At 33.9% G+C, this 24,211-nt stretch overlaps 1 long non-coding RNA gene and 1 pseudogene across 1 annotated transcript; one reads left to right on the top strand and one right to left on the bottom strand.

Annotated features, from left to right (window-relative positions):
- Positions 1-15,156: 15,156 nt before the first annotated feature.
- On the bottom strand, positions 15,157-18,515 carry LOC103101031 (uncharacterized). Its single transcript, XR_469753.2, has 3 exons — positions 18,228-18,515; positions 17,291-17,458; positions 15,157-15,427 (listed from the first exon to the last, which is right to left on the bottom strand). It is a non-coding gene; the product is annotated as an uncharacterized LOC103101031 (long non-coding RNA).
- A 2,242-nt stretch (positions 18,516-20,757) lies between these two features.
- Positions 20,758-21,951, top strand: LOC100617152 (ataxin-3-like; annotated as a pseudogene).
- The last annotated feature ends 2,260 nt before the right edge of the window (positions 21,952-24,211 follow it).

Here is a 24,211-nt window from a genome sequence, read left to right as displayed (position 1 = left end):
AGGAAGCAGTTTTAGTAAAAGGAGAATGGTATAGTATAAAGGAGACTGGAAATAAGGAAACCTCAGTTTTCCATTGACTTTCAAATGTGTTCTTGGATAATTCACATTAGTTCTTTGAGCCTCAGTTTACCCTACTGAAAAAAGGGATGAATTGTACTTAATCTTTGATCTCCCAGTGTCCCTTCTTGTGCTACCATTCTGATTCTAATTAAAAACATAAACTTTGGAATATACACTAATTTGAGATTATGGAAAATAGAATACCTAAAAGACAGAATTTACAGTTTCATCTTAGGCCACTAAAATACTTCTTTTCAAATCTGCCAATATTCTTCACTCTTATCAGAGACCAAAAAAGGAAAAAGAAAAAGAAAGAGAAAAAAAATGTAGGCCACAACTTATGAATAACTGGCACTTTGAGGATAAGGTGAAACAAAAGCATCACCAATGACTAGTTTATGAAGAACAAATTTATTTTGATTTAAGCTTTAACATGAAAAAAGGGAATAGGTTTTCTGTTCAATACTGTTATCAGTGTTACCAGCCACATTGCTTCTTTGCATAGTTTTGCATGGAATTAAAGGGATTGAACATGCAAATATCCACATAACAATCGGTACATTCTTTGAAAAGGGCTGTAATTGCCAAAAATCATTGATGTGTCAGGTGGTCTTTATGTATTCTTTTTTTCTTATACTCCATAACCAAGACCTGTTTCACAAAAGTAAGCCTTTGTTTTACATCTCTGAATTGAAAAAGTCAAACACCCCAAATGCCCAGTCTGGCGTGTTGTTTTTGAAACAATGTCCAAAGCAGAATGAGAAAAAAGACCATATACTTCTATACTAGGGCTAGTTTATATAAAAGTAGAGATTTTACTTCAAAATCAAGAGAGAAAGAAAAAAGCACCCTTCTATCAAAATGCAGAATTCCTTAATTCTTTTGTGGACAAATAACTTAGGAGAGGCACTTAAGCATAGCTAATATGCTAGATAGACCTCCTGAATATCAATGTAGCCCTTTTGTTTCAAAATAGTGATTTAATTCTAATGAATGAACTTGGAGTCTGGGGACCTCAGTTCAGGTCCCACCTTATAAGCTCTCCTTTGCCTCATCAGTAAAAATAGGGATAATAAAACTCATGGAGTTATTGGGAAGAAAGAAAACACTTTTAAAAATTTCAATATATTTTATTAGAAAGGCAATGTGGTGTAGTAGATAAAGAGCTGGCTTCAGAGCCAGGCATATCTAAGTTCAAGTCCTGTCTCGAGCAAATTACTGGTTGTATGGCCCAGAGCAAATTATTTTAAGTGCTTTATGTTGTGGGTATGTAAGACTTTAAGTCAGAGCCAACCTACATTCATAAAGAGAATTTCCTCATCAAAGAGTTTCCCAGGACAATAAAATCACAGATCCCATTTTAATAACATATCAACCTAATATATTTCATAATTATATTATTATGAACCTTTACATTTTTAATGTATAATTAAAATAGGAGGAGGTCAGGATCTGTTATTTCATTAATTTTGGTAACTCCCAGAGAGGAAATTTCCCCTACTAGTGTAGATCACCAGCAATTATGGAACTTTAAGTCCAATAATGGGACTGGAACATTGAGTGGTTAAGTAATATATTCAGGGTCTTAAAATCTGTATTTTTTCTAGATGAAACTTGAATATAGTTTTCCTTGACTCTAAAGAATACTATATATCAAGAATGACACGCTATAAAGATTATTATTTTATAATTATTATTTTTTCATCTTGAATTAAATGGAATTTAGAAAAAGCAATACCGGGCCAATAATTTTCCTAATATTTTTATTTTTATTTAATAGTCAACATATTAATGTTTGGGTAAATTAAATGACTACTTTTTAAAAATTGAATAAAAATGCAAAAATGTAAATATATTCTCTACAGACTGACAAATTATTTTAAGGGCAATTCAGGGAGCAATTTGAACAACATGTGTGTATATTTTATCCTGTTCTCATATGATTTTGATTCATACTGATAGAATCTCTACATTATTTTTTATTAATAATAACACCAACTACAATATAGGAAGCATTTATGTTCCTATAATCTACCAAGTGCTATACAAAGCACTTTGAAAGAATGGTATGTAATGGTTCCCTGGAGGTTTGCTAGACCCAGTCTGGAAAGGTGATTTCTTCAGGTTTAGAGAGCAAAATTGTCTTCTCTCTGCTTCGTTATTAGTTATCAAACTGACTATTTCTTCTTCAGGTAACAAGGTTTACTGAAATTATAAACGAGGTTGGGGTTAGGCATGTGGGTTGAGGATTATTCCCTAAAAACTAATAAATCTATCTCTTTCCCACCATCTGACCCTCCACAGGTCTACCCTCTGCTGAGCCAAGGCTACCCTGATTATTCTCTCTATCTTAATGTCCCCTTCTTTCTGATCTAGTCTAGGCTAAAAGTACAATGGAAATAATCTTAGAATAGAAACAGAATAGAGGTGGAGTCAGATGTATACATTTTAATCCAGAAATATCAGTGTTAGGTTCAGCTGATTAAGGAAAATGGAAAAGAATCTACATATCTAAAATATGTATAGCAGCTCTCTTTGTAGTGCCATACAACAGGAAACTGAGGGGATGTCCACCAATCGGTAAATGTCTAAATTGGTCTTGGCCCTAGATTGTGCTGAAATAAAACTGTACTATAATAAATGAGCAGGTTATTTTTTTTTTTGGTAGTTGTTGTTGAAAAAAAATTTATTCAATTGAGAACATTATTCCTTGGTTACAAAAATCATATTCTTTCCCTCACCTCCCCCACCCCTTCCCCTAGTCAACAGGCAATTCCAATGTGTTTTACATGTGTCCTTGATAAGGACCTATTTCAATGTTGTTTTTTGTAGTAAGATGTTCATTTAGAGACTGCATCCCCAATCTTATCCCCTTGACCTATGTAGTCAAGCAGTTGTTTTTCTCCTGTGTTTCTACTTTCACAGTTTTTCCTCTGAATGTGGATAGTGTTCTTTCTCTTAGATCCCTCCAAGTTGTTCATGATCACTGCATTGCCACTAATGGAGAATTCATTACATTAGATTGTACCACAGTGTGTCAGTCTCTGTGTACAACGTTCTCCTGGTTCTGCTGTTTTCACTCTGTGTCAATTCCTGGAGGTTGTTCCAGTTCACATGGAATTCCTCCAGTTCATTATCCCTTTGAGCACAATAGTATTCCACCACCAACATATACCACAATTTGTTCAGCCATTCCCCAATTGGAGGGCATCCCCTCGTTTTCCAATTTTTTGCCACCACAAAGAGTGCAGCTATGAATATTTTGTACATGTCTTTTTTCCTTATTATCTCTTTGAGGTATAAACCCAGTAGTGGTATGGCTGGATCAAAGGGCAGACAGTCTTTTAGCACCCTTTGGGCATAGTTCCAAATTGCCCTCCAGAATGATTGGATCAATTCACAACTTCACGAGCAATGCATTAATGTCCCAAAGTTGCCACATTCCCCTCCAGCATTCATTATTTTCCGTTGCCATCATGTTAGCCAATCTGTTAGGTGTGAGGTGATATCTGAGTTGTTTTGATTTTAATCTCTCTGATTATAAGAGATTTAGAACATTTTTTCATGTGCTTGTTAATAGTTTTGATTTCTTTGACTGAAAATTGCCAATTAATGTCCTTTGCTCATTTATTAATTGGAAAATGGATTGATTTTCAGTACAATTGATTTAGCTCTTTATAAATTTGAGTAAATAGACCTTTGTCAGAGGTTTTTGTTATGAAGATTTTTTTCCCAATGTGTTGCTTCTCTTCTAATTTTATTAATCTTGATTTTGTACAAAACCTTTTTAATTTAATGTAATCAGAATTATTTTATATTCTGTGATTTTTTTATCTAATTCTTGCTTGTTCTTAAAGTGTTTCCTTTCCAAAAGATATGCCAGGTATACTATTCTGTGTTCACCTAATTTTCTTATAGTTTCCTACTTTATATTCAGGTCATTCACCCATTCTGAGTTTATCTTGGAGAAGAGTGTGAGATGTTGATCCAACCCCAATATCTCCCATACTGTCTTCCAATTTTCCCAGCAGTTTTTATCAAATAGTGGATTTTTTGTTCCAAAAGCTGGGATCTTTGGGTTTATCATAGAATGTCTTGATGACATCACTTACCCCAAGTATATTCCACTGATCCTTCTTTCTATCCCTTAGCCAGTACCACATTGTTTTGATGACTACTGCTTTATAGTATACTTTGAGATCTGGGACTGCAAAGCCACTTTCCTTTGCATTTTTTTTTTCATTATTTCCCTGGTTACCCTTGATCTTTTGTTCTTCCAAATAAGCTTTTTTATGTTTTTTTCTAATTCAGTAAAAAAAGTTTTTTGGTAGTTTGATGGGTATGGCACTAAATAAGTAAATAAGAATGGGTAGGATGTCCATATTTATTATGTTAGCTCATCCTACTCATGAGCAGTTAATTTTTTTTCCAATTGTGTGGAAAGTGTTTTGTAGTTGTGTTTGTATAGTTCCTATCTTTGTCTCAGCAGATAGATTCCTAAGTATTTTATATTGTCTAGGGTGATTTTAACTGGAATTTCTCTTTCTAATTCTTGCTGCTGAGATGTTTTGGAGATATGTAGAAATGCTGATGACTTATGTGGATTTATTTTGTATCCTGCAACTTTGCTAAAGTTGTTGAATATTTCCACTAGCTTTTTAGTTGATTCTCTAGGATTCTTTAAGTAAACCATAATATCATCCACATAGAGTGACAGTTTGGTCTCCAAGTTGCCAATTTTAATGCATTCAATTTCTGTTTCTATTCTAATTGTTACTGCTAGTTTTTCTAGTACAATGTTAAATAATATAGGTGATAATGTGCTTCCCTGTTTCACTCCTGATCTTATTGGGAATGCCTCTAGTTTATCCCCATTGCTGCTGATATTTGTTGCTGGTTTTAGATAAATACTGTTTATTATTTTTAAGAAAGGCCCTTCAATTTCTATGTTTTCTAGTGTTTTCAGAAGGAATGAGTGTTGTATTTTGTCAAAGGCTTTTTTTTGCATCTTTTGAGATAATCATGCGATTTTTGTTCATTTGCTTATTAATGTGGTCAATTATGTGGATGGTTTTCTAATGTTGAACCATCTTTGCATTCCTGCTATAAATCCAACTGGATCATAATGAATAACCCTTGTGATCACTTGCTGGAATCTTTTTGCTAGTATTCTATTTAAGATTTTTGTATCTATGTTCATTAAGGAGATTGGTCTATAGTTTTCTTTCTCTGTTTTTGACCTGCCTGACTTTGGAATCAGTACAATATTTGTGTCATAAAAGGAATTTGGTAGAACTCCCTCTTCACTCATTATGTCAAATAGTTTGTATAATATTGGGATTAGTTTTTCTTTGCGTGTTTGTTAGAATTCACTTGTGAATCCATCAGGCCCTGGGGATTTTTTGTTAATGAGATTTTTAATGTCAAGTTCAATTTCTTTTTCTGATATGGGATTATTTATGAATTCTATTTCTTCTTTTGTTAATCTAGGCAATTTATATTTTTGTAAATATTCATCCATATCACCTAGATCACTATATTTCTTGCCATATAATTGGGTAAAATCATTTCTAATGGTTGCCTTACTTTCCTCTTCATTGGAGGTGAGGTCTCCCCTTTCATCTATGATACTGTCAATTTGATTTTCTTCTTTCCTTTTTTAAATTAGATTAACCAGTACTTCTTATACTTTATTTGGTTTTTCAAAGTACCAGCTTCTACTCTTATTTATTAGTGCAATAGTTCTTTCACTTTCAATTTTGTTAATTTCTCCTTTAATTTTTAGGATCTCTAATTTAGTTTTCATCTGGGGAGGCTTTAATTTGTTTGCTTTCAAGTTTTTTGATTTGCATGTCCAATTCTTTGACCTCTGCCCTCCCTAATTTTTAATATATGAACTCAAGGATATAAATTTCCCCCTGAGTACTGCTTTGGCTGCATCCCATAGATTTTGAAAGAATGTCTTTTCATTGTCATTTTCTTCAACGAAATTATTGTTTCTATGATTTTTTTCTCTAACTGATTTTTGAGAATCATATTATTTAATTTCCAATTCATTTTTAATTTGGCTCTCTTTGTACCCTTACTGACTATTTTTTATTGCATTATGATCTGAAAAGGTTACATTTATTATTTCTGCTTTTCTAGATTTGTTTGTCATGTTTTTATGCCCTAGTACATGGTCAATCTTTGTGAATGTACCATATGCTACTGAAAAGAAGGTATATTCGTTTTTGTCCCTATTTATTTTTCTCAATATATCTACTAACTCTAAATTTTCTAAGATTTCATTCACATCTCTTACCTATTTCTTCTTTATTTTTTATCTAGATTTGATAGTCTTCAGTTTAGGTATCCCACTAGTATAGTTTTTCTATCTTTTTCCTCTTTCAACTCCACTAGTTTCTCCTTTAGAAATTTGGATGCTATACCATTTGACTCATATATGTTGATTAGTGATATTTCCTCATTGTCTACCCTGCCTTTTATCATATTGTAGTTACTTTCCCTGTCCCTTTTAATCAGATCTGTTTTTACATTGGCTTTGTCAGATATCATGATTGCAACTCCTGCTTTCATTCTCTCATTTGAGGCCCAATAGACTTTGCTCCAACCATTAATTCCAACCTTGTGAGTGTCTACCCACCTCATGTGTGTTTCTTGTAGATAACATATGGTATGATTTTGTTTTCTAATCCACTCTGCTATTTGTTTTCGTTTTATGGGTGAGTTCATACAATTTATATACAAAGTTATTATTGCCACTTGTGTATTCCCCAGAATTTTGATATCGTCTTCTAGTTCTGTCCTTTCTTCTTTTGCTATATCCTTTTAAACCAGTGGTTTGCTTTTAATCCCTCCCCCTTAATATACGTCACTTTCTCTGCCCTCCCTTTTTGTTCCATTCTTCTTATTTGGAGTGGGGGGGGTCTATTAAGTTCCCTCCCCATCTCTTTCACTCCCTTTTTGTACTCCCTGCCCTCCTCCCCCCTCAGTATTCCCTTCTCAATTTCCCTGTAGGGTAAGATAGAATTCAATACCCCCAGTGGATCTAAATGCTCTTCCCTCTCATAAGTGATTTTACTGAGAATAAGGTTTAAGTACTACCTATTAGCACTCCCTTCCTCTCCTTCTTATGAGCATATTCTTCCCCTCCCTTTCCTATGTGTCTCTTTATACAATAAAGATTATCCTGTTTATCGTATTTCTTCAAGTTTCTCTTGGTGCCATCCCCGATTCCCCCCCCCTTCTTCTTTTTTTGCATATCATCTTATACCACTTATTACCCTAATCTCTTCCTGTGAATGATTCTTCTAATTACTCTGTGAATATAATTTTTGAGAGTTACAAATAACATTTTCCCTATATATTTATATAAACAAATTGATCTTATTAAAGCCCTTAAAGAAGAAAGTTTAAATAAAAAAAAAATTCTCCCCTTTCCCACTCTTTCTTATTTACCTTTTCATGTTTCTCTTTATTTTTGTGTTTCAATATCAAACTTTCCATTTAGTTCTGGTTTTTTCTTTACAAATACTTGGAAATCTTCTATTTTGTTGAATGTCAATACTTTCCCTGGAATTATATATTAAGTTTTGATATGGATAGGTGAATCTTGGTTGAAGACACAATTTTCTTGCCTTTCTGAATATCATGTCAATCCTTGCAGTCCTTTAGTGTGGAAGCTGTCAGGTCTTAGGTGATCCTGATTGGTGCTCCTTGGTATATGAATTATCTCTTTTTGACTTCTTGTAGAATTTCTCCTTAGCTTTGACACTCTTGAATATGGCAACTACATTCCTGGGGGTTGTCTTTTGAGGATACAATGTAGAGGGTGTTCTATGAACTCCTTCAAAGTGTATTTTGCCCCCTTGTTCAGGAACATCGGGGCAGTTTTTCTTGGATAGTTACTTGTAGCATAATGTCAAGATTTTTGTTTATTTATGAATTTTCTGGTAGAATGATGATTCTCACACTGTCTCTTGTGATCAGTTTTCCTGATCTATCATCTTGTCAGTGAGATATTTTAATTTCTTCTATTTTGTCAGTCTTTTGACTTTGCTTCATTAATTCTTGCTGTTTTGCAAGATCATTGGCTTCCAATTGCCCAATTCTGGTCTTTAAGAACTGGTTTTCCTTTTTGGTTTGGTCTGTTCTACTTTTTGTGCTTTCCAGCTGTTTCTCCAATTGGGAGTTCTTGTCCTTTGAAGTGTTATTTTCTTTTTGATCTATTTCCCACTTTTCTTGCAAGAAGGCTTCCATCTTTTTGGTAAGCTCCAATTTATATTCTTCAAGAGCTTATGGCCAATTTTCATTATTTTTTGGAATGTTGTGGTGCATTTATTTGTATTTTCTCTTCTATTTCCTCAGTCTTGTTTTTTTTTTCCTTGATAAAAATTATCCAGGGTCAACCCTTTCTTCTTGTTTTTCTTGGTTTTGGGAAGTTGTTCCTGGGCACTGTTTGTCATCATGATGGTGTTTTTTCCTTCCCTTTCCAGTCAGAAATCTGAGTGAGGACAGCAGGCTCTCTGTGTATGGAGCTAAAGAACAAAGATTTTGCCTGATGCCACGTCTTGAATCTCTGCAGCTTCTTCTGTTTTTTGCCCTTCTCTGTGCTATCTCCCCAGGGTATCTCACAGTCTGTACTCTTCAGCCTTCTGGGGTTTAAGGTTTAGCTGCTCTCAGGGGTAGGTCTTTGATGGTCTTAGTCAGCTGCCAAGGATCTAGAGGTGCCTCTCACTAACTTTAGAGGTGCCCCTCCCTCACTCACTGATTCTAGCCCATGCTAGCTCTGACACTGGCTCCATAGGTGGGGTGGGGGAGATTAGATCAGCTCATGTTTTGGTGGAAGCTTTTTCACCCCCTTATGGTGTGGAAATGCCCAAATTCCACGTACCTTCAATGCTTCAATGTTGTGCCCTACTGTAGAGTCTCTTCATTCATATGAATTTGGGTTTTTTGGCCTTTTGAGGTAGTCTATATTGGTAGGTGCTGAAGAGAGGAAGAGACCTGAGTCTAGACTGTCACCATGTTTACCCAGAAGTCCCCAGGTTAATTTTAGAAAAAAAGGAAGATCTACATGAAATTTTGAAGACTTAAATGAGCATAATCAAGAGAACAACAAAAACATCATTGGAAGAAAGACTTATTTATATTCACCTCCAGAGAAAGAACTGATAAAAAGAAACAAGCAAGACAAAGTTTTACATTCACATTTATCTTGTTCTTAAAAAGTCCTTTCTTTAGTGTGGGGTGAATAGGAAAGTTGGGAGATAAGTAGGAATGTTAATGTAACAAACAAGTAAATTCATTTAAAAAATAAGAAGTATGAGAAGGCACTTCTCACCTTCCTTCAAGTAGTAAGGAAATCTGAATGTGAAACACTATATAAAATGTAATAGATTTTTGGTCTTAGTTTTACTAAATTGTTTTTGTTATAAGATAGCATTCAGTGGGAAAAGATACATTAGATAATGTAGGTTATGCAGAAACAAAAAACAATACATCCATACAACATTCAAAAATAAAAGTTTATATGTATATTATAATAATATTAAAAATTATTCTTAAATTTACATCTTCATTTATCACCCTAAGAAGTCACTTGCCTTCTTTACACCTAGTCTTAATTCTGTTGGAAAAGTACATTGGATATAGATTAGAAAGCTTTAAATGAAAAATAGGATGATATAGTAGAATAAACACTAAACTTGGAGTCAGGAGTCCTAGCTTTAAATTTTGTCCCAGATCATCAAGTCAGCCAATAAAAATTTATTCAGTGTCTTACTTCTGTGTGACACTCTGTTAAGTACAAGGCACTGACTATTTGTATTACCCTCAATAAATTACCTAACCTTTCTGAGTTTCATAGGATCATTGTGAAGAAAGTACTTTGCAAACCTTGAAAAACTATATAAATGTAAGTAATTAATAATATATTTTTCAATCTTCATTTAATACAATCTAGCCCTGGATAAGAGAATGACATTTCAATATTTTGAACCATAAATCCAAATTCCACTGTCACATATCTTCTGAACTAGTGAGTCACTTCTGTGAAGATGGAATTGACTCTCCCTTTGCCTACCTTTAAAATTAATCAACCCAAAGTGAAGACACCCCTACTTACTTAACATCAAGTAGGGGAGGTTCAAAAACCACGTACTAAAGTGAGATACACATCTGGAAGTGCCTGACATCCCCTTGGGCAGTGTTAAGCAAATTTAAAGACTACAATTGGTCCCCATAAAGTGGAGGAAGTGACAGGAAGGAGTGTAAAGAAAGGTCTGTGAAATGGGACTAAGCTTCCTGTCAGGAAGTCTTGGGTCTTCAGCCTGAATCTTCAGCTTAAAGGACCAGGAGCTGGTGACTTGAACTGCTTCTGGTAAGAGTCTAATTCCTGAGAGGCCCCCCTTTCTTGGAGGAGCCTCATAGGTTGAACCCTTGCTTAATTCAACACCAAACCCTCCAGCTGAGGGTTTAATGAGCCCTGCCAGAGAGGAGTCAGGCACTGGAGCAAATATTTAGTGTGTTAGGTTAGATATCTTCTCTACCCTCCTTTTACATTTCTCTACTTTCACTTTCCCTCTTTTTTGTAAATAAAGCTGCTAAAACATCATTTTGACTTGAGCTTTTTTGTATTTTTTGTATTAATTTTTAATTTTTAATATTGGTAGCCATAGTATTATCTTAAAATTCTCATATATTTAGTCCAACCATAAAATTTAATTCCTTAACATTTTAGACCTCCCCTACTTAATGTTAAGTAGGGGTGTCTTTGCTTTTGATTGATTCAATTTAAAAGTAGGCAAGGGGAGAGTCAATCCCATCTTCACACTTCCTAAATCAATCTTTTTCTTTTGAAATTTCTTAACACCAGTCAGAGACAAGATGGCAGTGTGGAGGCATGCAAAGCTTGAACCTCTCTGAGAATCCACCCGAATCAACCTTTAAGTACTGCTCTAAAAATAAATACTGGAGTGAAAAAAAACAACACATCAACAAAGTAAAGCAATTTCCTGAAGGAAAGAACTTGGAAGGTAGGCCAAGAGGGTCTGTTTCATTGGGATAACAGGGGAGCCCAATCCATGGCAAATTCATGTAGCCCATAGTAAGGGCAAACTAAGGAGTACCAATACAAGGCAACAGGAAGTCCTCCACCCCACCTCTTCACCTAAGGTTCTTAATCTGGGCCAAGTCAATTTATCGACCCCAAGACCCTGCCTAAGCCAGGAACAGGGCATCCCTAGTGTAAGCTAATAATGAGGCTCTAAGCCTTAGACCAAAGCAGGCCATGGTGCTCAAGGATGGTTCCAGTATGGGGGGGGGGAGGGGGTTGAGGATCAAGAGTGCCTGTCAAAGACTGTGATAAGAAAGAAACAATTTAAATATCATGGGGCCATGTTCAGGTTTGCACAGGAATTAGCAACTTCTACACCAAAGTTCAGAAGGCTTAGAATGTAACTTCCAGAAGGCAACAAACCTAGATTTACAAACAAGAATCACATACCCAGCAAAATTGAGTATATTTTTCTAGGGGGAAGATGGTCATTTAATAAAATAGAAGATTTCTAAAAAGTCCTAATGAAAAGGCAATGGCTAAATAGAAAAGTAGATATTCAAATACAAGACTCAAGAGGAGCATATAAAGATAAACAAGAAAAAGAAAAGTTAAAGGATTCAGTAAGGTCAAACTGTTTATATTCCTATGTGGAAAAGTGATATTCATAACTCTTAAAATTTTAACATTATTAAATGAGGTAGAAGGAGTATACATAGCCAGAGGATACAGGAGTTAATTTATTAGGGTTGCATCATATCCATGAAGAAGATCAAGGAGTAAAAAAGAGAATTGAACTGATAGAGAAATAAAGGGAAAGGTGGAATAGGATAAATTATCTCACCTAAAGAGACACAAATGCACTAGCACAGTGGAGAAGAGGATGAGGGCAATGTTTAAACCATACTATCATCATAATTGACTCAAAGAGGGAACAACAACCCTACCCATTTAGGTATAGAATCTGACCTTATCTTATAGATAAGTAGGAAGAGTATAAGATGAAGAGAAGGAGTATAAAAGAAGACAGAGAAGAAGAGTGGAAGTTATGATTAAAAAAGCAAAACACTTGTGAGGATGGATAGAGTGAAAGGAAAGCAAAGCAAAAGAAAAGCAGAAGGGGAAAATAATATGGAGGGAAATACACAATTGGTAATCATAACTGTAAATGTGAATAGGATTAACTCATCTATAAAACAGAGGCAGATAGCTGAGTGGATTAATAACCAGAATGTTGTTCACAAGATATGTTGTTTACAAGGAACAAAAAGGAAAGGAGCAGAATTTACCATGCTTTAACTAAAGTAAAAAGAATAGGAGTAGCAATCATGATCTCAGACAAAGCTAAAGCAAAAAAAAAAAATATAACTAATTAAAAGTGATGAGGAAAGAAATTCTATCTTGATAAAAAGGTATCACAAACAATGGTTTAATATCAATACTAAACATATATGCACTAAAAAGCATAGTTTTCAAATGTTTAAATGAGAAATTAAAAAATTAGCACATTTCTCTGTTAAAGGGCTAATTCCTCAAATATATTGGGAACTAAGTTAAATTTATGAGTACAAGCCATCCCCCAACTGACAAATGGTCAAAAGATGTGAACAAGCAACTTTCAGATGAAGAAATGAAAGCTATGAATAACCTTATAAAATGTTCTGAATAACTCTTGATTAGAGAAATGGAAATTAATGCAGCTCTGCTGTACCACCTCACATCTATGAGATTGATCAATGGGACAGTAAAGAAAAATGATAAATGTTGGAGGAGATATGGAAAAATTGGTACACTAATGTATTGTTGGTGGAGTTGTGAACTTGTCCAACCATTATGGAGGGAATTTGGAACTATGCACAAAGGGTTATAAAACTGTGCATATTCGTTGATCCCTTCATACCATTAGATTAGTATCTGAAATAGATCTTAAAAAGTGGGGTCAAGGAAGGACCTACTTGTGTTGGTAAAGAATTAGAAATTGAAGGAATGCTCATTAATTGGGGAATGACTGAACAAATTGTGTTATATGATGATGATGTAATACTATTGTGCTAAAAGAAATGATGAGCAGGATGATTTCAGAGAAATCTGGAAAGACCTCCTTGAGCTGATGCTGAGTGAAATAAACAGAATCAGTAGAATATTGTACACAGTAACAGCAACAGTGCTCATTGACCAACTGTGAAAGACTTAGCTACTCTCATCTATACAATGATCCAAGACCCATTCTGAAGGAGTTGTGACAAAGAATGCTATCCTCCTCCAGAGAAAGAACTATTGGAGTCAGGATGCAGATCAAAGCATATTAATTTTCACTTTGCTTTATTCGTGTTTTTATTTGGGGTTTGTGATTTTGAGTTTTTGTTATAACAATGACCAAAATGGAAGTAAATTTTGCATGAAAAAACATGTATAACCCAAATCAAAGTGCTTACTTTCTCCCGGACAGGGGAGGGAAAGAGAAGGAGAAAGACAATTTGGATATTATAATTTTAGAAACTATATATTTAAAATTGTTGCATGTAAATGAAAAATTAAAATATACATATTTTTTAAAAAGTAAACTACCTGACACTAAAGATGAAAATACTACCAGGTCCCTAAAATTTTAATTTTCTTTACCAGTCCCTCATATTTTCTAGCAATGTTTTCTAGGTTAACAGTGAAGTCACTTATGGACATGTGGATCACCAGAACTTTGTCAGCACTAATATTACAAGTTTTAGGAGTTCTTCATCATATTCTATACATAAATCTTGAGAAAACAATAAACCTTTCTCTCTTTGTGCCATGAGTATCAATGTCTAATTTGGTACTATTCAGCAAGGAGAAAATAGTCACTAATCTCCTATTTTTCTCCTATTTATTAATAATAGGTCTCCTTATATGAATCCACATTGTTATTCATTGAAGCATTAGCAACTTCTACCTTCCAAGTAGATTCAGCTCTTCCCTTTATGGCAAAAACATCATGCCTATACATTTTTTCCAAGTACTCAGTGTTCCTTTATTCTCTTTCTTCTTTGTGTAACATTCTACTTTCTCTATTCCCAACAAGTCAGTATTCTCTTCTGTTTTTTTCATTCAGTTATTATTTCAAGGAACATTTCATCCTCCCTTATAATCTGAACAGTGGAGAGGCATTTATTCCTATATCAGTGTTGTTTTAAGGAGACCACCTCAAGAAATCCAAGTATAGACTAATATGTATATGAGGAATTCAGACTAAGAAGAGTTTGAGCAAGTTATTTTTTAATTAAAGAAATATGATTTCCATGAGAAATAAAATTATATAAAAATTTTACATGTGCAAATTATAAATCTGGGTATAAATTATGGTTTGTATTTATATGAGTTGTGTCTATAAATTTCTGGATAGTGCATATTTGCCATAATAATGCTTCCAATGGCTTCATAGGGGCCTGCAAATTTAATCTTATTTACTGTCATATAAGTCAGAGTTATGCTTGTAGGTTGGGTTTTTTTTTTTTATATCTGAGATAAGATACCATCATTTAAATAACAACTATTTCTTTTACAAAACTGTGACTGAAGACATTTTTCAGGATATAAGCCAATATATTATGTTAGGAATGATGTGCAAATTTATCCCAGAATTCAGTGATAGAAAAGTTTTCCTGTCCAAGAGAAAATTTATGTGGTTTTTGTCATTAAATTATAAAGCTCATACATATTTTTTTCTTTCATTATTATCCAAAATATAAAGGCTAGATTCAAACTCAATTAAGATAGCATACTATCTTATCCTATCTGACATATTTATCCAATATTTGAACAAATTTTGAATTGGTGCATTTTATAGTTGTAGATTATTAGGCTGCTTCAAATTCTGATTGAATACAATAAGACATATATATATATATATAAATATATATTCACATATATTTTCTTTTTATATCTAGATTATACCCAGAAGGTAACACATTGGCTAATATAAGAGTTACAGTATCTTAACCATATAAATTCTTTCAATTGCCATACCTCTAGATTCATACCTACAGAATGTCTCTAGTTTTTGTGTTTTTTTGTTTTTTTTTTTACTTTAAGCATATGGCCTGTTTTTTTCATACCTCTCTTCATTCCAATCCATTCTGCAAACAGCCACCAAAGTGATTTTTCTTAAAAGTTGATTTAAACATACCATTAGTCAACACATTTTAAATATCCACTATTTTATGATTGCGAAGGATTTTTTTCACAGGTTTGAAGAGAAGGTTATTGATCAAATAGGAAATAAATGGTGTCTTGGGAGGTTGAATTGATGTATAATTTTCACTTAAAGAGTTCCTGTATAAAAAAAATTGAAGTTAGAATTAAAAATGTACATTAATAGGGAAATACATTTTTTGGAAAATTTCTTTAATAAAATTTTGAAATACAAAATATTTAGGAATTGATTTAAGCATATATATGATCAAGATGCCTTCTCCATTAAGTTAATAGTCAAGAGATATAAACAGGTACTTCTCAAAAGAAGAAAAAAACAAGTTACCTCCCACTTTGTGAGGAAAATATCAAAATTACTATAATAATTGAAATACAAATGAAAATAACTCATACCACTTCAAGTTCATCAGATTAGTAAAGTTAACAATAATGAAAAGTTAACATTGTTGGAGTGACTCTGGGATCAAAGATCCACTAATCATGTATGCTTGTCAATCTCAAGCTGTCCAAAGCAGAATTCATCATGTTCTCCTGCAAATATTCCCTTCTTCCCAACTTCACTGTTACTGTAGAGATAATCTTAACGTTCTCCCATTACAATTTTAGTGTCATCTTTATTTTCATGGCATCTCTCAGGTACACCTCATTCTCTATATTCAAATAGCCAGTCCCCTATGGAAGGTCTTCATCACTTTTCCTAAACAATTATTAACTAAGAGATTATGTGAACTGAAAGTTCTCTTCTCAGTCTTTAAACTGGTCTGGAAGAGGGTCCAGGCAATGGAATCCAGTACTAGCAGATGAGTACTCTGTAGCATCTTTCTAATAAATTGCCAGGTCCTCTTACTACCTCTGGGGAAGATCCTGAAGCTGTTGCTCCTCTATAGCTATCTTTAGTGTTTTATCCATGAGGAATCTGAGCCAGACTCCTTAGCTATCTCATACATCAATATTTTTACCCTTCTATGTTGTCTTGGGCAGGAAGGATGTCTCCCTCTGACCTTTTCTTGGTCCTACCCCTCCAGAATTCAATTTGAGGCATTATTTTAAAGTTTTTTGAAGTTGTTGGAGAGGGATTTTGAGAAATCCAGATGTTTCCCTACTCTACCATATTTATATTTAATATATTGTTTCTGACAACATAACAATATTAATTTACATTCAAATACAACAAATGATTCTACCATCCTTCAAATGATGAACACTGATGTCACTTCCAGGTTTTTGTTGACATTAAATCCAAAAAAATGTTACAATAAAATTTTTTATTCATTTGACTTAAATGTCTTTTTCAAGGTCACACAGGTAAAGTGGTGAAACTGGGATTAGAATCTAGGTCTTGTGCCACTAAAATCATTGTAATTCTTACTTCATTATGATGATTCTCTAAAGCCTTTTTAAAACTATATTTTAATGTTTTTCATTCCATTCATAGTTTTTATTATTCATGAATTCTGTATCTGATGCTCTCTAGAGACCATATATTTTCTCTCTAGTTGTCTGTAGCAAGGTAATTCAATTTGTTCTTTTACATTCTGTTTATTTACTATCTATTTTTTTTTCAACACGGCTGACTTTGTGAAGAGTAAGCATTTGGCTACCTCACAACTCCATTCCCACTTGTCTGTTAATCCTCAAAATTCCCTTTGTGCATTTTAATTAGAGAATTCCTTTCTATAAAAAGATAAACACCACTGAAGGATTAAATTACAAATGTGTTATACATTACTTAATGGTTTAGAGTAAAGGGTCCCCTTTTAGTAGGCTTTATATTTTCTTTTATTATTTCTATTAAAATTTCTACCTATATCTGGTAGATATTGAGACTATAATTAATGGGAATAATACATTTCCTTTAATGATTTTCTTTCCGAAGTAGAATACCAAAGAAAGAATACTGATTTTGAAGTCAGAAGACCAGGAGTTTAATCTCACCTCTTCTATTTAATACCAGTTTGATCTAGCAGAATTTTTTTCACCTACCTGAGCCTCAATTTCCTCATGGCATTGGATTAGATAATATTCATGGCCTCTTTCAACTCTACCATTCTATGTCATAGTCAATTGCTTCAGATTATAATGCAGCCTTATTGTGTGATAGTCTATACTCTTGAATCATAACCAATAAATCTGCAATATATTAATAATCATCTGGAGGAAAAAAAACACATCATTCTTAGCAAAAATTGGAGTTAATTTATCTTATCTTGTGAGCAATGTTAGGGTTTTATGTTTCTTTCTGGGTTTTGTTGTTATTGTTTATTTGTTTTGCTTTTAATAAGACTACCAGGACCAGAGTTACACATGCCCAGACTGCCTGGATTAAATTTGAAAAAATCAGTTCCATTTTGTCTTCATTGAAAAGTGCAATTTCTCCATTGAGAAAATGTGACTTCTTACATTATCAAGGTAGTGATAAAGGTATCCTATATTTATTTCCCTATTTGCAATCAATTTATATTCTAGTTGTTGAGAATATATATTATGTAACTGCATGAGATTCATAGAACTTTCAGTGCATGAAGACAATTTCTTTAAAACTTAGTAATATCAGAGAAGGAATAAAGGAAAATCAGAAAATAAGATGGCTCACAAGAAAGATGAAAATAATATAGCAGAAGGGATTTTAAGAAGGATCATTTAAGAAGGAAATGGAAAGTGGTGTGGGTAAATGGGGAAACAAGTCAACAGTAGATATCTTTTAGTTTTACAAAATGATTGCTTTCATATGTATAGTCACTTATACCTCGGGCCCAGATTAGAATTCTTTTTTCCTACTAAAAATATTTAGATTAGTTAAGTTTAGTTTAGTCTTACAGGAAGATAAGCTGTATTCACAATTTGTTCCTTTCCATCTGTTTCCAAACAGAATTCCAACTCAAGAACAGAAAGTAGAACACAATGAGATACATTCCCATACCTGCACTATAGATGACTGGGCTGGAGAGATACTGGATCAAAGTTTGAGATAAGTTAATATTATGGAAGTCAGTTAGTTGGATATTAATATTATCTATCAAGTACTTATTGAATGTTAAGCCTTGTACTGGCTTACAGAGATTTTCTAGAAGTAGAGAATAGGTCTTAATATCCTCAATAAGTTTATAGTCTGTTAAGAGGAATTTTGGAAGAAAATAATGAAAGAGAGGAAAGAGACAGAGTTGATGGAATGAAGGGAACCAGGAAGGGGAGGAGAAGCCCTCAGAATCTGGAGGTGAGAATTCTGAGGAAAGCAACTGTCATCTGGGAGTTGGGTTGAGACTCTGGAGAAGAAAGCATCTCCAAAACTCAGCTCCTTCCTCCTACTGACATCCAGCCTGTTCCTAAGAGTAACCAGACAGATCCTGAATATCTTTTTGATCCTATACTCTGATAGTACATCTGGAGAAGTCTCAAACAGGAATTTCAAGTGACAGTAACCCGAACTACTCAGTTTGCCTTGTAGGTCTTTGGCCTCATCTAGGTGGACTAGGTCACACCTGGCACCTGACTGTTATAATCTGCAACTTTCTCTAGAGACTACATTCTATGTGGACTTAGCCTAGGTTAGTTCTGATTAGACGAGGAGAATTGAGACAGTGAATAAGATGGCATAGTATTAGCTTTGCTGAGTACCAAAGCAACTTTGTGCAGTCAGATGGGGGGACAAAGGTAGATTCAATCAGCATTAGGGAAATCCCTCAGCCCACATACCTACTCCTAAACCATTCAACAATTTTTAATAAATCCCTGTTATCATTTAAGTGGAGTCATATTAGTAGCTCTCTGAGGCTGAGAAGATCATCCCTCTAGACTGGGTTAAGTAAATTCCCAGTCACCCATCTAAATCACCTTTAACAAGTCTAACTGGGGAAATAACATGAGAATAGACATAAATCAACATATCATAAACATAATAATACCATAAATATAAGCATTTATTCAATTATCTGCCAAAGGGAAATAAATGTTCTTATTCATCATAGTTATGCCAAAAAACACTGCATTCTGAGTTGCCTTGACTTTTTACTGGACTTCAGTAACTCTGAACAAGAGTGGAACTGATGTTTTGGGGCAACTCTGCCTCATTTAAATCTAATTTAAGCACAAATCATTACATCGCCAGTGACATCAGTTAAGTTCTCTTCAAGCAGAAAGAACAATAAACCCAGACAACTTCACAGCGTTGTAAGAGTCACAGTGGATAAAAATTGAAGTTGAAATATAGTTTTAAAATTCTGCCTTTGTCATTAAGTAGTTATGTGTGAGCTTCTTATAACTAAGGACTATATTTTTTGCCTCTATCTCATAGTACTTAACACAGTACAGTGCCTGGTACCTAGTAGGCACTTTGTAAATGCTTGTTGACTTAATTTGGAAAAGTTGTTGCTAAAGATTGTCTTCTGCCTTTCTCTATATCCACAGCGCTTTGCACAGTGTCTGGCACATAAAAGATGTTAATGTTTGTTAATTGACAAAACCTCTATGTTTCTTGGTTTCTTCATTTTTAAAATGAGGGACAGGGGAGTAGAAGATTTCTAAGTTCCCTTTCAATTATAAAATTTTTATTTTCGTTATTCAATTGATCTTAGATATCAGTCCAATTTGGAAGCTAACTATTCCTTCTCATCTCAGTTTTGGTTCATGCTCTCACAGAGATTCCTCATGAAGAGAAGGGGGGAAATCCATTCCATATATTTTGTGTTTTCCTATAGATCTCTTGATGTTGGAAAACACAGCTTGCCCCTCAATTATTTCCATTTCTCACTATATGAATGATCTGCCTCATGTTTGTTTGTTTGTTTTAATTTTAGTTACAAGTTCCCATTTTCATTTTGTATGTCACAGGAACAAATACTAATTAGTGATATGTTGCAGTCTTCTCAATGGATGATTCTTAATCAGTGAAAGTATAGATAAAATCCATAATTACCTAGAGATAATATAAATTATGTATACATTTTTCTAATTTCCTAATTATATAATCCTATATAATCATGTATGTTATGTTGGATATGATCTATCAATTAATAAGCATTTATTAAATACTTGATAATTGCCAATATTTTAGATTAATAGAAGGGAAAGTAACTTCCAGCCAGACTGTAAAGAGAGATTAGGGTTATATTGTAAAGAACTTGAAAAACAAATGACAAGATATCATTAAATTTTAAAAGGGTTTTTTTTTAATATACAAACAGAACAAATGTAACAAGATTAGAAGGGAAATAAAAAGACTGGGGAAATTCTTTATAACAATTATCTCTGACAAAGGCATCATTTCTCAAATATATAGAAAACTGAGTCAAATTTGTAAGAATATAAAGCATTCCATAAGTGGCAAACAGTCAAACAATATGAACAGAAAGTTCTCAGGTGAATAAATAAAAACTATCTATAAAAATACCCTAGGGTGGGACTGGAGGGGGGTGATTCAACACAGGGAGGTTGGCTCCAGACAAATACACATGGAGTTCATCTTCCATGAGGAACAAGAATGTTCACTCTGTGCTCAGTATTGTCTGAATAATCTATTGCAAAGGGAATATTTTAGCCCTGTGGAATTATACTCTATTCATCATCAGCTAGAGAGAGGATGAGGGTGGCAAAGGGAGGAATCATTAGTGAAGACTGTAAAACATTTTTATAGCAACTTTCAAGAAATATGGATGACAGTGGTTTCCTCCTACTTCAAGTAATGGCTACTGCTGGGGGCAGAATGCAGGACTAGATGAATCAATGTTATCTGATCCAGTTATGAGCAATGTCTTGAAAGTCAGGGGTTCAGAGTTAATCCTCTTCAACAGTCCAGAGTATCAGAGACTCAGGATCAATTCTATGAATGAAAGATCATTTACATGCAATTATAAAGAGCATTTGGTTTACAGTTCAAAAATTAGGAAAACAGTGGTTTCACCTGAACTCTCTTTGACAGGTCTAGAATTAATATCACATACTTACTTTGAGCTTTTCCTGGCTCAGTTACTAAAGAAAGCTTATTCCACATTCGTTCTTAAGGGTGAACTACCAGACTGTGAAGCTAACCAGCTCCTGAAGATCATTCAGGTACAACAAATGGATAGACCAAAACTCATTGGAGAAAAGTTAGCTCTTCTAAAAGATTCAAGAATGCAGAAAATAGACATAGAGTGGTCTTTAGAAGCAAGTTATCTGTATGATGGAACAGGAATGTTAGATGAAGATGAAGAGAATCTACAAAGAGCTCTAGCACTAAGTTGACAGGAAATTGATATGGAAGACAATGAAGCAGATGTGCTAAAGAGCAATTTGACTTAGTATGCAATGCACTTCCAGAAATAGTATTTCAGAAGATATCCCACAGACATCAGGTACAAATTCACCAACATCTCTTTCTTCAAAAGATCTACAAAAGAGAAAAGAAGCCTAATTTGTAAAGTTTAGAGACGTGAACCATGCTTGTAGGCAAATGGAAGGAATCAGTGGCAATGAAGAAATAGAAGATGCATGGGAGAAGTTATCATTGCCAAAGCAAAGACCTGGAAAAAATGAGAGAGAATGATATCAAAGACAAAGGTAACAGCAGCCAGAAAAGATTTCCCATCTACATGAAACACCGACCACAAGTGCAGAATCACTTGAAATTTATGCAGGTGATGAAATGATCAAAGAAAACATGTCTCAAGCTACAATGCATATGTCTTTGGAAACTGTTAGTAATAACTTGAAAACTAAAGGAAAAAAAACCTAGTAGAGTGACTTTTTAAAAATTATCAAAAAATTCATATTTCGCAACATTGACTCCTTGTGCAGATATCCTATACAGAGTTAATTCAAAGATATCTCAGAGTAACACAATAAAATGCCTCAAATCACTATTGATTAGAGAAATGCAAATTAAAACAACTCTGAGATACTACCTCACACCTATCAGATTGGCTAATATGAACAAAAAGAAAAATCATAAATGTTGTAAGGGATATGGGAAAACTGAGACACGGATACACTGATATAAGCATTCTGGAGAGCAATGTGGAACTACATTCAAAGGGGAGTAAAGCTTTATACCCTCTGATCTGGAAATATTGCTACTGAGTTTGCATAGCACAGAAAACAGTTAGTTGGAAAAGACCCTTGTAAAAATATTTTAGCAGTTCTCCTTGTAGTGGTAAAGAACTGGAAACTGAAAGATTGTCTAGCAATTGGGGCATGATTGTACATTTTGTAATATATGATTGTAATGGAATACTATTGTGCCACTGAGAGTAGGGAGAGAATTTAAATTTTGAAGTATCAGATAAATATTGTCAAAAGTTGTTTCTATATGTTATTAAAATTTATTAAATATTTTTTCTAAAACTCAAATGAGAGATGTTATATTTTATGCTAGAGACAATAGGAAAGTGCTAAAGTTTATTGAATATGCTCAGATTTGCACTTTAGCAGAAATGTAGAATGTACCACAGAAGGGAGAGACTTGAAGAAGAGATACTAATTAGTTGGCTGTCTCAATGATCACTGATGAATAATATATGACTAATGAGTGAGAATAAGCTGTGGGAATAGAGATTTCAGGTTCAAGGGAGGTTTTGGAGGTAGACATGTCAATATAACATAAATTGTTGCATGTATTATGTGTTATAAAATTCCTTCCCCTATAATTGATAACAAAGATCCACTTTCATGTTGCATTCTAGCATGGAGATGTTCATAACTTTAGGAGTCCATATCAGTTGAGTGAAATACCAAGCATTATGCTAAATTCTGGGGATAAAAGGACAAAAAATATCTTCAAGTTTTTAGTAACCTCATGGAAAAGATGATTGAGATACACCATGGCTATGCTCTTCTCCCTTTCCAATGTACAGAAGAAATATAAGACCACAATTGTATATGCCCCTAATATTGCTGATCTGTGGATTATGTATCTTCAAAATAAAAGCTGATTCTATAATTGCAAGTCTTTAAGGAAAAGGGTAGATATTATTTTATATCGAACAGATTAATCCTGTCCCACAACATGTTGGTTACCCAGAAGATCATCACTAACAATAAGTCACATGTAAGTCAATTTATCTAACCAAGTGAAAATGGTAAAAGTCATACAGACCAGAATTAGCAGAAAACATACAACGTGAATGAATTTTCCAACTTGGAGTAAGGTATCTCATCTTTAAGAGAGAGGCCAAGATATTCTTCTAGTCTAGAGAGACAGACTACAAATCAGAGGCATGATGATGATCTATCTAGTTTGTCCTACACATTTAAAGTAGACAGTTACATAGTCTTTCTCTCTCTCTAAAGTAGACAGTTACATAGTCTTTCTCTCTCTCTCTCTCTCTCTCTCTCTCTCTCTCTCTCTCTCTCTCTCTCTCTCTCTCTCTCTCTCTTTATCTCTTACCACATAGTCTGTATCTAACTATATATGTCACTATGCAAAAGAGTTTCCACCCTATTACCTTCATGCTAGTACTAAAAATTAAATATTAATTCTCTCCATCAATTAGACATTTCATTTGGAATTATGTCATCTTCCAAACTGTAGCAGCACACAAAAAGCTCCAAAAAGCACACAAAAAGACTACAAAAGTCTTAGTTACATAATTATGACAGAATATATAAATACATCTTTATATATAATACAAATTTGGGAAAGGAGGGAATTAGCAACAAGGGGGCTTGGGAAAGTCTTCGTGTAAAAGACTGAACTTGGGCTGGGTTTTGAAGGAAAGTTTAGATTCAGAGAAGAGGAGATTAAGAAATGAAGGCTTTGAGGTATGGGACACAATCAGCCCAACATCAATACAGTTGAACTCTACAAAATATGGAGGGAAGTAATAGGTAGGAAGATTTAAAAAGTAGGAAGGGAATAAGATGTAATGAGTTTTGAATGTTAAACAGAAGAATTTATACTTGTCTCTAGAGTACTACAATATGTAATAGAGA

Source organism: Monodelphis domestica, chromosome 7 (assembly GCF_027887165.1).
Source record: "Monodelphis domestica isolate mMonDom1 chromosome 7, mMonDom1.pri, whole genome shotgun sequence".
Lineage (NCBI taxonomy): Eukaryota > Metazoa > Chordata > Mammalia > Didelphimorphia > Didelphidae > Monodelphis > Monodelphis domestica.
This window is presented reverse-complemented; position numbering and strand designations above follow the sequence as displayed.